Genomic DNA, 13136 nt, shown 5'->3' on the forward strand with positions numbered 1-13136 from the left:
TGGCAGTGCTTTATTGCAGACTTTGTGACATGTAAGTTCCACTGAGGAGCAGACCAGTCGTCCTGGTACATTCACACCGATACTGATTCTGCACCTTAGTATGTGGCACTCAAGTACTGCAAAGTGCTCTACCACAATGCCCAGGGAACCCAACACATTTTCTATGGTTACATATTAAATTACATGTTTTATTTGATATATAATTTGTTATATATAATTATATATTTGATAAATATTAATCGTATTAAATATTGTTTCAATATATTTACATATTATCATATATAAAATATCAATATATTTATATATTGACATATAATATTTAAATATACCCATTTATCTATCTTATATACATACAAAATGGAAATATATATATATATATATACACACACACACACATTACTCTTAAAAATAAGAGTTAAAACTTGAATTTAGGTCTCTAACTCCACATCCAATATTATAGTTACATCTACACATTTTTTCCTAAACATGTAGAAAATTGTCCTCCTTGGCATTCCTCAAAAGTAGATGCTGGCTACTTGGAATCGAATACAACTGTGCCCATAATTATCCCACATGTTATGGATCATAGTAAGACCTAAAGCATCTACCATATAGGATTTAAAATAAAGCCTACTTACGAATAGCCTATTTCTGTAATTATTTTTGCTTTATTAAATTATTTCGTTCTATCGTGGCAATACTGTCTCATTCCAAGAGTACGTGAGATGGAACTTTGAAGGAGAAAGAAACCTCTCAATGAGAGACCAATGCGTTTGCAACCTAGATGCAGAAACTGAGCCCGAGAGAGAGTAAGGTGCCTAAAGTCCAATTCGCCCATCTATAGATGGCTGGGAGCAGAAAGGTGATCTGACGTGCACACATGCACACACACATGCACACCCAGAGAGACATATGCACACATGTGCGCACACATACACACGCACATATGCATGCACACCCAGAGACACATGTGCATACACATTCACATACACATGCACACACACATGCACACCCAGAGAGACATACACACACACACACACATGCACATACACATGCACACACACACTCAGAGACATATGCACACATAAACATGCACACACATATGCACACCCAGAAAGATAGTTGCACACAACTACACACATGCACACATGCACACCCAGAGACATACACACATGCCAACACACACATGCACACACAGATGCACCCATGCACACCCAGAGAGACATATGCACAGACACATCCACACACATGCACATATTCATGCACACCCAGAAAGACATGTGCACACACAAGTACACACACACATATGCACACATGCAGAGACATATGCAAACACAAGCACACACATGCACACACACATGCATACCCAGAAAGACATATGCACACACAACCACACACATCCATACACATGCACATATGCATGCACACCTAGCGAGACGTGCACGCACAAGCACACACATGAACATAAGCACACATGCACACCCAGAGAGACAGACACACAACCACAAACATCCACACACAAACATGCACATACACACATGCACACCCAGAGAGACATGCACACACACAAGCACACACATGCACATACACACATGCACACATGCACCACAGAGATATGCCCACGCATACGCACACCCATGCACACACACACATGCACCAGAGACATGTGCATACAGAAGCACATACATGCACACACACGCACACCCAGAGACATATGCACAGAGAAGTACACACATGCACACACAAGCACACACACGCACACCCAGACACATATGCACACACAACCACACACACATGCACATATGCATGAACACCCAGAGACATGCACACACAAGCACACACATGCACATACACACACACAAACCCAGAGCCTTTACAACTTCCTTTCTATTTTAACATCACTGTATTGAAGAACAAAGTTTTGGTGGAGTTAAAAAATAGTAATAAACTTGGTATCATTAAACGTAAAAAAAAAGTTTCTAAAAAGCACACTGTACACTCATTAGGCACCCCAGGAAAAATGATAACGCGTGTATCATCAAGTTGGCATTTATTTTCTGCCCCAATCCCTTGGTCCAATGCTGAATAAACTCTATCCGAAAAGCCAGCTAAAGTCAGTCTCTTATTTTTCAACCCCAAAGTTACTACATCACACACATAGAAGGCTCAAGCCACATACAGTGAGTCTTGAGTCTCAGAGGGTCTTCTTGCCTGTGTTCTGTGTGAGACTCAGCCCATCAGAAATCATTCAGGATTTGACCTTCCTTAGGAGAGATAGCATCGCTTGAATTGAGGGTCCTTAAAAGCACTCAGGAACTTTCAAAGCAACAGACCAGGTTAAAAAGGAATTAGCATTTCCAGTGAGAAGGGCAGCATTTCAAAAGCACTCGAGGAGGCAGGATAAGGATCAAAATTCTAAGGTGGATTTAATTTCAAGGTAATCATAGTAACATCCCAGGTAACGAGTTCACAAAAATTTACAAGCCAAGCTATTTTATAACTGACAGCAGGACATGAAGTGCTATCCTCCGTGATAAGAAACGCCGTACCCTGACATTGATTTTACTCTGAAAATACTGGTGGAAGCGATTGCCTTTTCTGACAGTTCAGGGAACAAGCAGAGGGATAAGTCTGTCACTAGGAGGGCACTGTATCTTCAAAAGCTCTTGCCTGACATTCTATCAATCTCATACTGATAGCAATCAATAGAATTAAATGCTGCTCTGTGTACTCAGCTTCCTATGAACCATTCAGATTTTAACACCTAGATGTGGGAATGTACTTTCAAAGGAAATGGATGGGAACATCACACTGTAAGAATTTCTAATAGAAACTTGGTTGCTTACCACTAAGTTGACACAGGAAAAAAAAATCAATAGTCCCCCAGGTCTCCAGAACCTCCATTAGAAAACGTTATTAACTTGGTCTGTACAAGAGACCTACTACACACAAATCATATTACATGCGTTGTTCTTAAGCCTTACAAAAAATGTTTAGCTCTGGTAAAATCAGCCGCTCTCTTGGGTAAGCAAATATGGGATGGAGCTTAAATAATTTACCCAAATTAAACAATTAATAACCTGGGTATATGTAGCTTCAAAGAACCATCAACATGCTGAATTGTCAATTGAGATTTACAAACAGCCTACATTTTGTTTAGAAATTGAAAGTGACAAGTTTCAATTAATTCAGAAAGGTAGCATATATCATATTATTTCTGACATTTTCTCATCAATCATAAGAACATATCGTTTTTCCTTCCTAAACCTTCTATAGATTATAAATTGTCTTAAAATATAAAGCTATCGAAAGAAAAGCAAATAGATAGAGGCAATGTTTAAAATATAATTTTTATGTAAATTGGACACTCAAAATCCCTTTGGTATGAGTTGAGAGAAGTAAGATCTTCTTTAATCCTAAATATATTTAAGTTTTTAAGTGGCCTAAAGTTACTATGCAGTTTAGACACAGCGGATGTATTACCAGAAGCTGGCTATTCTGTAGAATTTGCTCTCTGGACCAAGTATCCTACATAAAACACTCAAAAGCAAGCTCCCAGAAATGGTAATGGCCCCAGAGTGTCACTAACGCATCATTGCCTGTGTTTATTCTAGGGCAATGTGTTATCCTAGAAGTATTAGTAAATAATTTTTCCAATGTACCTGCCCTATCAATATTTTACAGCATTTGCCCAGATACAAAATAAAAGACCTGGCTTCAAAGCCAAAATTGTCACTTCCTAGATGTATCCCCTTCAATAAACCTGACTCAGTTTCCTTTCCTGTAAAACATGCTTCCTAGTATTTGCAGCAGACGATGCTGGTTGAGTATGTAACAACCTGTATTCTCCTTTGCTATGTTATTTACCCAAACATCAGTTTTCTTTGGAGAGCTAAAGTGCTAAAAATTCACATTCCTAATATTACTTTCATCGAATGGTATCCAGAGGACAACATCTTTGTCTATAAGTCTATGTTGTTGGGTGAGGTGTCTGGGGAAGCCCTCTGGAGGGTGGGACTACACCCTTTGCTGGTTGCCTCTCCCTACTCAGAATGTGGCTGGGCTGCAGGCGTCCTGTGCATGCCCAGTCAGTGCCACGCTGCAAAGCAAGCCCACAAAATGCCAGAAGGAGCCCAGACTCCAGGAGAAGACAACGTATCAGCCCCGGAACATCTCTCTCCGCCTTTTTATCACACAAAAAATAAAATAAAATTCTAATATAAAACACTATTACTTTTATTTTCCATTACTCAGAGCCAAATGTAATTCTTAATTGATACAGGGGGCTGAGAGGGAAGTTTAAAGGGAGAAATCAGCTAATCTGACATCATATTCATCTCTTATTTTTAAAGGTACTCATGCCCTTTCAAAAAGCCATTCTCAAAAGGTTACGTAGTGTATGATTTCATTTATATACCATTCTTGAAATGACAAAATGATAGAGATGGGAACTGGATTAGAGGTCGCTAAAGATTAGAGCCTGTGTGGGTGAGGGTGGGGTGTAACTATGAAAGGGTTTCCCAGGGGAGGTCTGCGTGGTGATGGAGGTGGGCGGTATCTTGATTGTGGCCATGGTCACAAGAATTGATACCTGTGAACTGTATACGCACACTCACACATGGGCATGTAAGAGCTCATGAATCTGGTGAAACCTCAAATCAGGTCTGCTTTTGTCCATAGAGGTACATGTGACCCTTACCGTCGGTTGGGGGGACGGTGCATGAAATGAAGACAGGACTTCTCTGCACTGTTTTGCATCTGTAAGTATTTCAGAATAAAGTTACAAACGTCTGGTTCAATAACACTAGATGTGCATCTCTTAACACTAGATGTGCATCTAAATGTATCTTAACAGAGAGATACATTTAGAAACAGATTTCTCAGCCTCAGCACCACGGACATCACGGGATGGATAAGCCTCGGTTGTAGGGTGGTTCTGTGCAGGGCAGTTTTTCTGGCAGCTTCTTGGCCTCCACCCACTACATGACAGTCATACTACTCCCTGGATTTCTGACAACCAAAAATGTCTCCAGCCATTGCCATGTGTCCCCTGCGTGGCAAAGTCAAAACCACCCCTATATAAGAACCATGATACAGGCGGAAATCAGGAATACTGTAAAGTGATTCTTTATTTTACAAAAGGAGCTGACAGAATTCTTTTGCATGGTTAACTCCCCTGGTAGAATTAAAATTTGATTTTGTTGCACAAATATTAAATTAAGTACTGCATTTTGAATTGTGTGTTGTGGAAAGCGATACACACATTTTAAATCACCAGGTTCTTGTATGTCACTGAGGTGTTTTGCTAAAACCTCAGTGACAAAATTCTTCCCCTCTCTATTTATACCAGAGGAAAGGTGAGAGGCACAGGAGAATACAAATACCTAAGACCAGATGTCTTAGCATCCGTGGGGGAAAAGGATGGCTCTGTATCCAAGTCCAGCCATGCCTGCTTCTACGACTTTCTTCAGCTTCCAAAGCTGGAGGAAGAAGACATTTCCTTAGGAACCCTGTGGGCTCTTCTTCCTGATAATCACATTTCATTTCCATAAAATTAATCGAACAAATTGCTTTGGTTCAGTAAACTGTATACAACACACAATTTGAATTTCAAAATACAAATTTGTATTAATTGACTAATTGAATGTCTTGATATTCTTCTTGATTTCTAGGACATGGTGGCTGCACCTCAGACAAAAATGTCAGTGCAGATGGAAAAGCTTGAGGGATTGGAATAGTGAATGGAAAATTGCTGAGACTATTAATTTCCTGCAAAACTGAAGGTTGACAGACAGAAAACACCTGGATAAAATTATTACTGGAAATAGTTCTCCATTTAAATACAAGAATGCCAACTAAATGAAGTTTTAATACTCGGTATGTATTATAACTGTGCATTTCATTTGCATTTATCTGCAAAAATATGATAAATAATATAATCCGTAATTACATGCCAGTGAAAAGTATGACAGGTGATATACATTTATACGGACATATTTTCAGAAGCCCAAAATATCAATCCCAAGGTTTTTGAACAAGGCTCACTTTAGTACAAGCTGTAACATAGACACTTTCAATAGAATATCCTGACTTCTTTGAAAAGTAAACTAATCATTATTTCATTAAAATATCAAATTGTGTAGTTAAGACAATACATACACTACTGATTTAGGTTTTGTTGTTTGAATCAGACTACCAAAGTCAAGAGTTGTGTTATTAAAATGTAAAATGCCACTAGCTCATATTTCAATGCAAGTTCCTTTTCATAATTTTTTGCATTAATTGAAGAATGCAAAACAAGCAGCTTTTAAGTTGCACGTGGCCAACACATTTAAGTGACTATCCAGTGTACTAAATGAATTCAAGAAAGAGTAGCCCTCTCTTAAAATGATGGACTATATTGAAGGAGATGGGGGGTCGGTAGCTGAGAGATCCAGTAGGAATTTTTGTAAGATAGAATCATAGATTTGGGTTAGAGGAAGAAATTGGGATTATGTGACTCTGGCTCTAATTGTGTAGAGGAGAAATTTTAATGCCAGGTTATTTAACTACCTTCTCCAAAACCTCACAATGGAAGAGTAGAATCACAAGAATGCACATCTTCTGACTTTCAGGTTGTAATTTGTCAAAAGTGTTTGCTTTGAGAAGAGTATCAGCTTCTCAGAAGACTTTACTAAGCAGTTCATATTTACAAACACATCTTGGAAAATATTTCTGTTGTTTTACTCACAGGAAACTGAATTTAGCCCTGCAAAATGCATCAACATACTTCATTTCCTCTTCTAAGCAATCCCTCCCTGAATTCTCCCACTCTCAGTGATCTATGAGCCTACATTTTCTTGGACAGTAAATTAACTATAGCAAGAGAGAACCAGGGTAAGCTGCTTATGGAATGCCAAGGCTTTCCTAGTCATAGAATCAACATTTGCAAACACATACACAATAAATTTGCGCACCAAATGATGTGCCCTATGTCAGTTTTGTTCGTTTCCCTATGAAAATGTAATGTTATCAGTGACAGAAGAATGATCATGATCATACATGCTAAATGCTCAGTCTATGACCATTTTCATAATCAATGACACTCAAGGTTTTTCCATTTTATTGATCTTTTCAAAAAGCAACTTGGTTTAAGTTGATTTTTCTCTGTTGTTTTCTCCATTTTATTTATCTCTGCTCTAATCTTTATTAATTCCTTCTTTCTGCAAGCCTCAGATTTAGTTTGTTCTTTTCTCTAGTTCTTTAAAAACATATTAGGTTGTTGATCCAATATCTCATATTTTAATGTCATTGTTTACAGCTACAAGTGTCCCTCTTGGCACTGCTTTTGCTGCATCCTGTTAAGTTTGGGTATGTTGTAATTTCATTTTCATTTGTCTCAAGGTATTTTCCAATTTCCCTTGTGATTTTTTCTTTGATTGTTTAGGTGTGCTGTTCCACATATTTGTAAAATTTCTAGCTTTCTTTCTGCTATTAAACTAATAAAGGCAGAATGTACAGTGAATCTTTTCGTTTTGTTTTGTTTTTGTTTTGAGACGGAGTCTTGCTCTGTCACCCAAGCTGGAGTGCAGCGGTGCGAGCTGGACTCATTACAACCTCCGCCTCCTGGGTTCAAGTGATTCTCCTGCTTCAGCTTTCCAAGTAGCTGGGATTACAGGTATTATAGGCACCTGCCACCACACCCAGCTAATTTTTGTATTTTTAGTAGAGACAGTTTCACCATGTTGGCCAGACCGGTCTCAAACTCCTGACCTCAGGTGATCCTCCCGCCTTGGCCTCCCAAAGTGCTGCTATTACAGGCATGAGCCACCACGTCTGCCCTGCTGCAGTGAATCTTGATGCCTTTCCTTTTTTCTTTCTTTTTTTTTTGAGATGGAGTCTCACTCTGTCATCCAGGCTGCAATGCAGTGGTGCGATCTCACTGCAACCTCCACCTCCCAGGTTCAAGCGATTCTCCTGCCTCAGCTTCCTGAGTAGCTGGGACTACAGGCACACACCACCATTCCCAGCTAATTTTCTTTGTATTTGTAATAGAGAAGGGGTTTCGCCATGATGGCCAGGCTGGGCTCAAACTCCTGACCTCAGGTGACCTACCTGCCTAGGCCTCCCAAAGTGCTGGGATTACAGGTGTGAGCCACCACACCTGGCCCATACTACTTTGATTTAAGAAAAAAAAAAAAGTGCAATTTCTTGAGATTCACCTAATTTAAAACAACCTAAAATGACTTTTTAGTCCCTCCCATTTCCTCTGGCTTTTATTCACTACGGATATTAATTATTATTTGTTGTTATTGTGTGAGTACTACTAATCAAAACCTTTAACTAAAATCTTTCTTGGCCCCTATCTGACTTATGCGGCATTTGCTCAGGTGTGTTTTCATTAGAGAATCTGGAATTATAATACATAATAGTAAAATTATTCTATATGTGATAACTATCACCCCTTAAAAAAATCAAATACAAAAAGTGATCCTGTCATCGTGAGATTATTGAAACACCCCAGGGTAGCATGAAGAAGAAGGCAGTGAGAGGGAGGCAGCTGGAAGTTCTGGGAGCCCTGCCGTGCATCCACCGGGTCCAGGTCCTGTGTGTGGTCTGGCCCCATGGGAGGGTGGTCCATTCCAGGTTATGTGTCAGCATGGGTATGATACAGGATATAGAACAAAAGCTATTGATGCCGATAGTGAGGGCAAAGAGTCCTCAGCAGAACTTCCCTTCTAACACAAAGCAGCCCAATAAATCACTTCTTTTCTAACAAAGAGTAGCCTGGAAGATCGGGCTGCAAACATAGATAAGGAAGCTGGAGGCTTGCACAGGAGGATGCCTGCAGTTGCACAGACAGAAAGGGCTACCTGGGGCCAGGCGTGTCCACCATGGGGCCCCACCTCTCCCCTTTTTTAACACGTGCACAGCAAGAAAGAAATGAGCAACGTGGAGTAGCTTAGGCTGAGGACCCACCTACAAAATAAAAGACTGGGATGGGGGATGCCAGAGATTCATGCCCTATGCAAATGGTACACCTGGTCCTAACTGGTTTTTCATGCCCTATCTAGATCAGATACTGCCTCACGACTAGCTTGTCTATGAAAACCCTACATTTCACTCCGAGATGGTAACATCTTTTTTTTTTTTTTTTCTGGGACTCCTCTCTGTAGTAGCAAGCTGTTCCTTTTCTTTCTCCTATTACATTTCTTCTCTAAACCTCACCCTTAGTATGTCCGTGTCCCTGATTTCCTTGGGTGTGAGACCAAGAACTCTGGGTGTCACCCCAGACAATAAGGCCACTTCACATGGTTCTGCATGGTATCACTGGCTGCCTCTTCTGGGACATCAGCCAGGGTTTTAAGAATCTCCTGGCTGTTGGCACACATTTTCACACCAATCTGTATGTGTATGAGGGAGTGGCGAGGATGGTGAGCTAGAAGAAGGATGGGCTTGTGGCAACTCTCCTCCTCCTTCCCAAGACAGCTGTGTCTGTTATTTCCTCACCAGATTTTTACTTATCCTCCATATCCCAACCTTCCCCTCAGAAGATCAGGACTTTAGATCACCTTATTTGAGAACTGGACGTAAGTCGAGCACAGGATTTGATGAGTGATTGCATTGATGACTTTGGGTGTTATTGTAGATTTAATATCCCAGAATTTTACATTCTATTACTCTGAAACTGGTCTGCAATTATAATTATAAAAAATAATATTCTCATCCTTATTCCAAACAATTTGCTTAAAATACCACTTTCAGTATGTCATATCTATTGATCAATCAATAAATATATAGACACGATAATAATGGTGAAGACTGTAAACTTCTTGACATATAATCAACATCTGATTCATATTTGAAGTCATTAAAGCACACAGCACAATGACCTACAGAAAACATCATTTCACACTGAGACCTATTTTTTAATCAATGGTAAATTATTACTAAATATAAACCATGACATAGCACATATACTTTCAAAATATTTTCATGTGGAGTCTCAGACAATCATCTCATTTTATACATTCCCTCCTACTCATAATAAATTAAGTGAATAATGTAAGTTTTAATGGCAAAGATTTCTAAAATACTTTGAGATAAACGGCTGGTAATCTATTCATTGTAACTTTCCATCACCATCTTGGCATGAAGAAAAAGCATGAAAATACTTATTTTGCAGAGGAAGAAATTTAAAGATCAAATTCTGTGCCAAAAATTGTACAGGAAGAAAGAGTACCCTAGAACCAGATGTCTATTTTCTGTATTTCCTTATTTTTATTGATAAGGATAGATTAGATGACATCTACCTCTTGAAAATGTTTAAATGCCCAATATAACATAAGTAACTATAAGCCCAGATTGGACAGCAGATCTCTAGAACTTACTCATCTTACATAACAGGAATGTTATACTCCTTGAATAGTGACTCCTCATTTCCCCTTCCCTGGCAACAGTGGTTTTACTCTCTCAGCTTCTATGAGTTTAACCCCTTTAGATTCCTCATGTAAGTGAAATCACACAGAATTTGTCCTGTGACCAGCTTACTTCACTTAGCATCATGTGATTCCGAGACATCTCTCACGACTATGTCTACAAAGCAGGTTCGCACACTGCTGTTGAATAAGAATCTCAGGGAAGCCCTTGCTTCCCTGAACGACTCATCTGTGTCTGGAATCTCCCAGAGGCTCTGGGAGGCCCATGAGCTTCACTCCACTCACACTTACTTCATCACATGTGCCTCCTCCGCGACGTGTCATCCTGGAGCTCAGTACTAAGCTCCAAGGTGCTTGAGGCATCTCTTTCTTTCCTTACTCTGGTAACTATCAAACAACCTGGAAAATATGAAACTTCACTTTCTTCCCCCCAAGTAGTTGTATACTTAGAGATCTTAATCTGGAGGTATCTACAATCGGAATCTTTCAGATGTATCAGCTCTTCGTTCACCAAGAGTGCCTTTGGTCCACCAATCACGAACTCTCTAAGGATAAGAAGGCACACGAACTAAAATTTTGTTTTGGCAATATTTATATTTTAAACCTATTTTTTGCTGAAGAAAGATATTCCATGAATAAAAGTCATTGCTTGAAGTTATTAGTTTGACTTCCTTTCAAATGACTGTTTTAGTATCTTAGGCTATGAGAGGCCATATCCCTGCTGTCACTCATACGCACTGTGACATAACAAACACCCTTGAAGTAATTCTCTCTCTCGGCGTTTCATCGCTTACTCACTCCTGGGATGCCATGCCCTTTCCCTAGGTGGTCCAGAGGTTCTGCATTCAATTATCTAACTCACTTATTCATCTTTCTTTTGAAAATTTATTAATTTCTTTCATCTTCACCTTGATGTAAGCTCCTTGGAAACCTGTTTTCAACACTCCTCTCGGTTCTCTTTAAAGGCTGTGTTAAGGATTGCTTTGTAGACTCAGTGTAATGCCTCTTGACCTTCTCTCCCCCTTCGTTTTGGGCAAACTGCCTGCCAACCTACGAGGAGCACACTTATGACACCCTCTCTCATGCTCAGGGATAAGTAGATATTTTTGGCTTTGTCAATTACAAAAAAAAAAAAAAATTCAAAAATTAGTGTACAATCATTTACTTTCAGTGATTGATCTAAAGTCACATTTCCTAAGGGGTTTTCTGCTGGATGTCATTTGGTATCTTGGGAATGCCATTTCCATAGCCAAACAATTTTAGGAAACAATTGTGTATATCCTTTTTCATTCTTCTAGTCCCAGAGCCATTAAGCAACCGCTGCAATATGCATCCAGGTGGAGCATACAGCATCTTAAAGCTAAGATTATTTTATTTCCTTGTCACAGATTTCTCACACAACATTTTCTTTGGGTCACATTTTGGGAAAGGTTGCTCTTTTGCCTAAATGTATCACCAACTGTCTGGGAGCCACTTGCTACAAATGGTTTAGTCGAGAATTCAAGTAGAAGATATTCAGGCTTACTGTAAGACATGTATGTATGTATGTATTTATTTATTGACAGTGTCTGGCTTTGTCGCCCAGGCTGGAGTGCAGTGGTGTAATCAGAGCTCACCGTACCATTAAACTCCTGGGCTCAAGCCATTCTTCTGCCTCAGCCCACTGAGTAGCTGGGACTATAGGATGTACCACCACAGTCAGTTAATTTTTTTTTTCAATTTTTATAGAGACAGGGTCTCACCCTGTTGCCCATGCTGGTCTCAAACTCCTGGCCTGAAGTGATCCTCCTGTTTCAGCCTCCCAAAGCTCTAGGATTATAGGCATAAGCCACCGCACCCAACCACTGTGGGAAGTTAATGACAGAGGACACTGAAATAGATATTCAAGCTTTTGGCTGTACTTTATCTTTCCATGTGCCATGCTGAGTCACTACAGGAAGAACCTGAGTTAGGAGGACAGAAACTGGAATGAAAGTGTGAACGCTGACACCTGCAGCCTGATCTCAAGTGGTCTTCCCTCTGGTTCCCTCCATGCTGCTGCAAAAGCCCCCTGTTCTCACTTATAAGTGGGAGCTAAATATGTATACACATGGGCATAGTGACCTAAAAGATCATGGAGACTTGGAAGGTGGCTCGTGGGTAGGAAGAAAAGGGATGAGAAATTACTTAATGAGAAATAACTTAATGGGTAAAATGTACCTTATTCAGGTAACAGATACCCTAAAAGCCCTGACTTAACCACTACAAAATCTATGCATGGAAGAAAATTGCACTTGTACCCCTCACTGCTTTTTTGTCCATCTAAATAAATTTGATTTTAACTTTCAATTGTGTAGTCTTTGGCAGTTCACGCCTTCCCACATGCTTTGACAATTCCCAAGGGCTGGATTCCCTGTGGTTTCCTCTCCCACCAGTTTTTGTACATGAAGTGTGGTCTTTGGTCCTGTTGTAGGTAGAATTCTATGCTGGCCGCTAAGATTCCCCCTCTTGGTGGACGCTGCTTCAAGGCTAGCAGGAGAAGCTCCCACCAGTCGGCTACAGTTATGTGACCTAGGGCTACCCAGGGAGTGACTCTCCCAGCAACTTGCAACAAAAAGTAACCTGCTCAAGCCGGTGACTGCCCTGTCAGAGTCACAGGTCCTGGCCATACACAAGTAGAGATGCCCCGGGTAGCTGATACACATTATCGTTGTTGTTAGGATACCAAGCTCTGATATC

At 40.0% G+C, this 13136-nt stretch overlaps 1 protein-coding gene across 1 annotated transcript in view; it reads right to left on the reverse strand.

Annotated features, from left to right (window-relative positions):
- CSMD1 (CUB and Sushi multiple domains 1) overlaps positions 1 to 13136 on the reverse strand; it is a 2034615-nt gene that overhangs the window by 560057 nt on the left and 1461422 nt on the right. The gene's annotated exons all lie outside the window — the stretch shown is intronic.

Source organism: Macaca mulatta, chromosome 8 (genome assembly GCF_049350105.2).
Source record: "Macaca mulatta isolate MMU2019108-1 chromosome 8, T2T-MMU8v2.0, whole genome shotgun sequence".
Lineage (NCBI taxonomy): Eukaryota > Metazoa > Chordata > Mammalia > Primates > Cercopithecidae > Macaca > Macaca mulatta.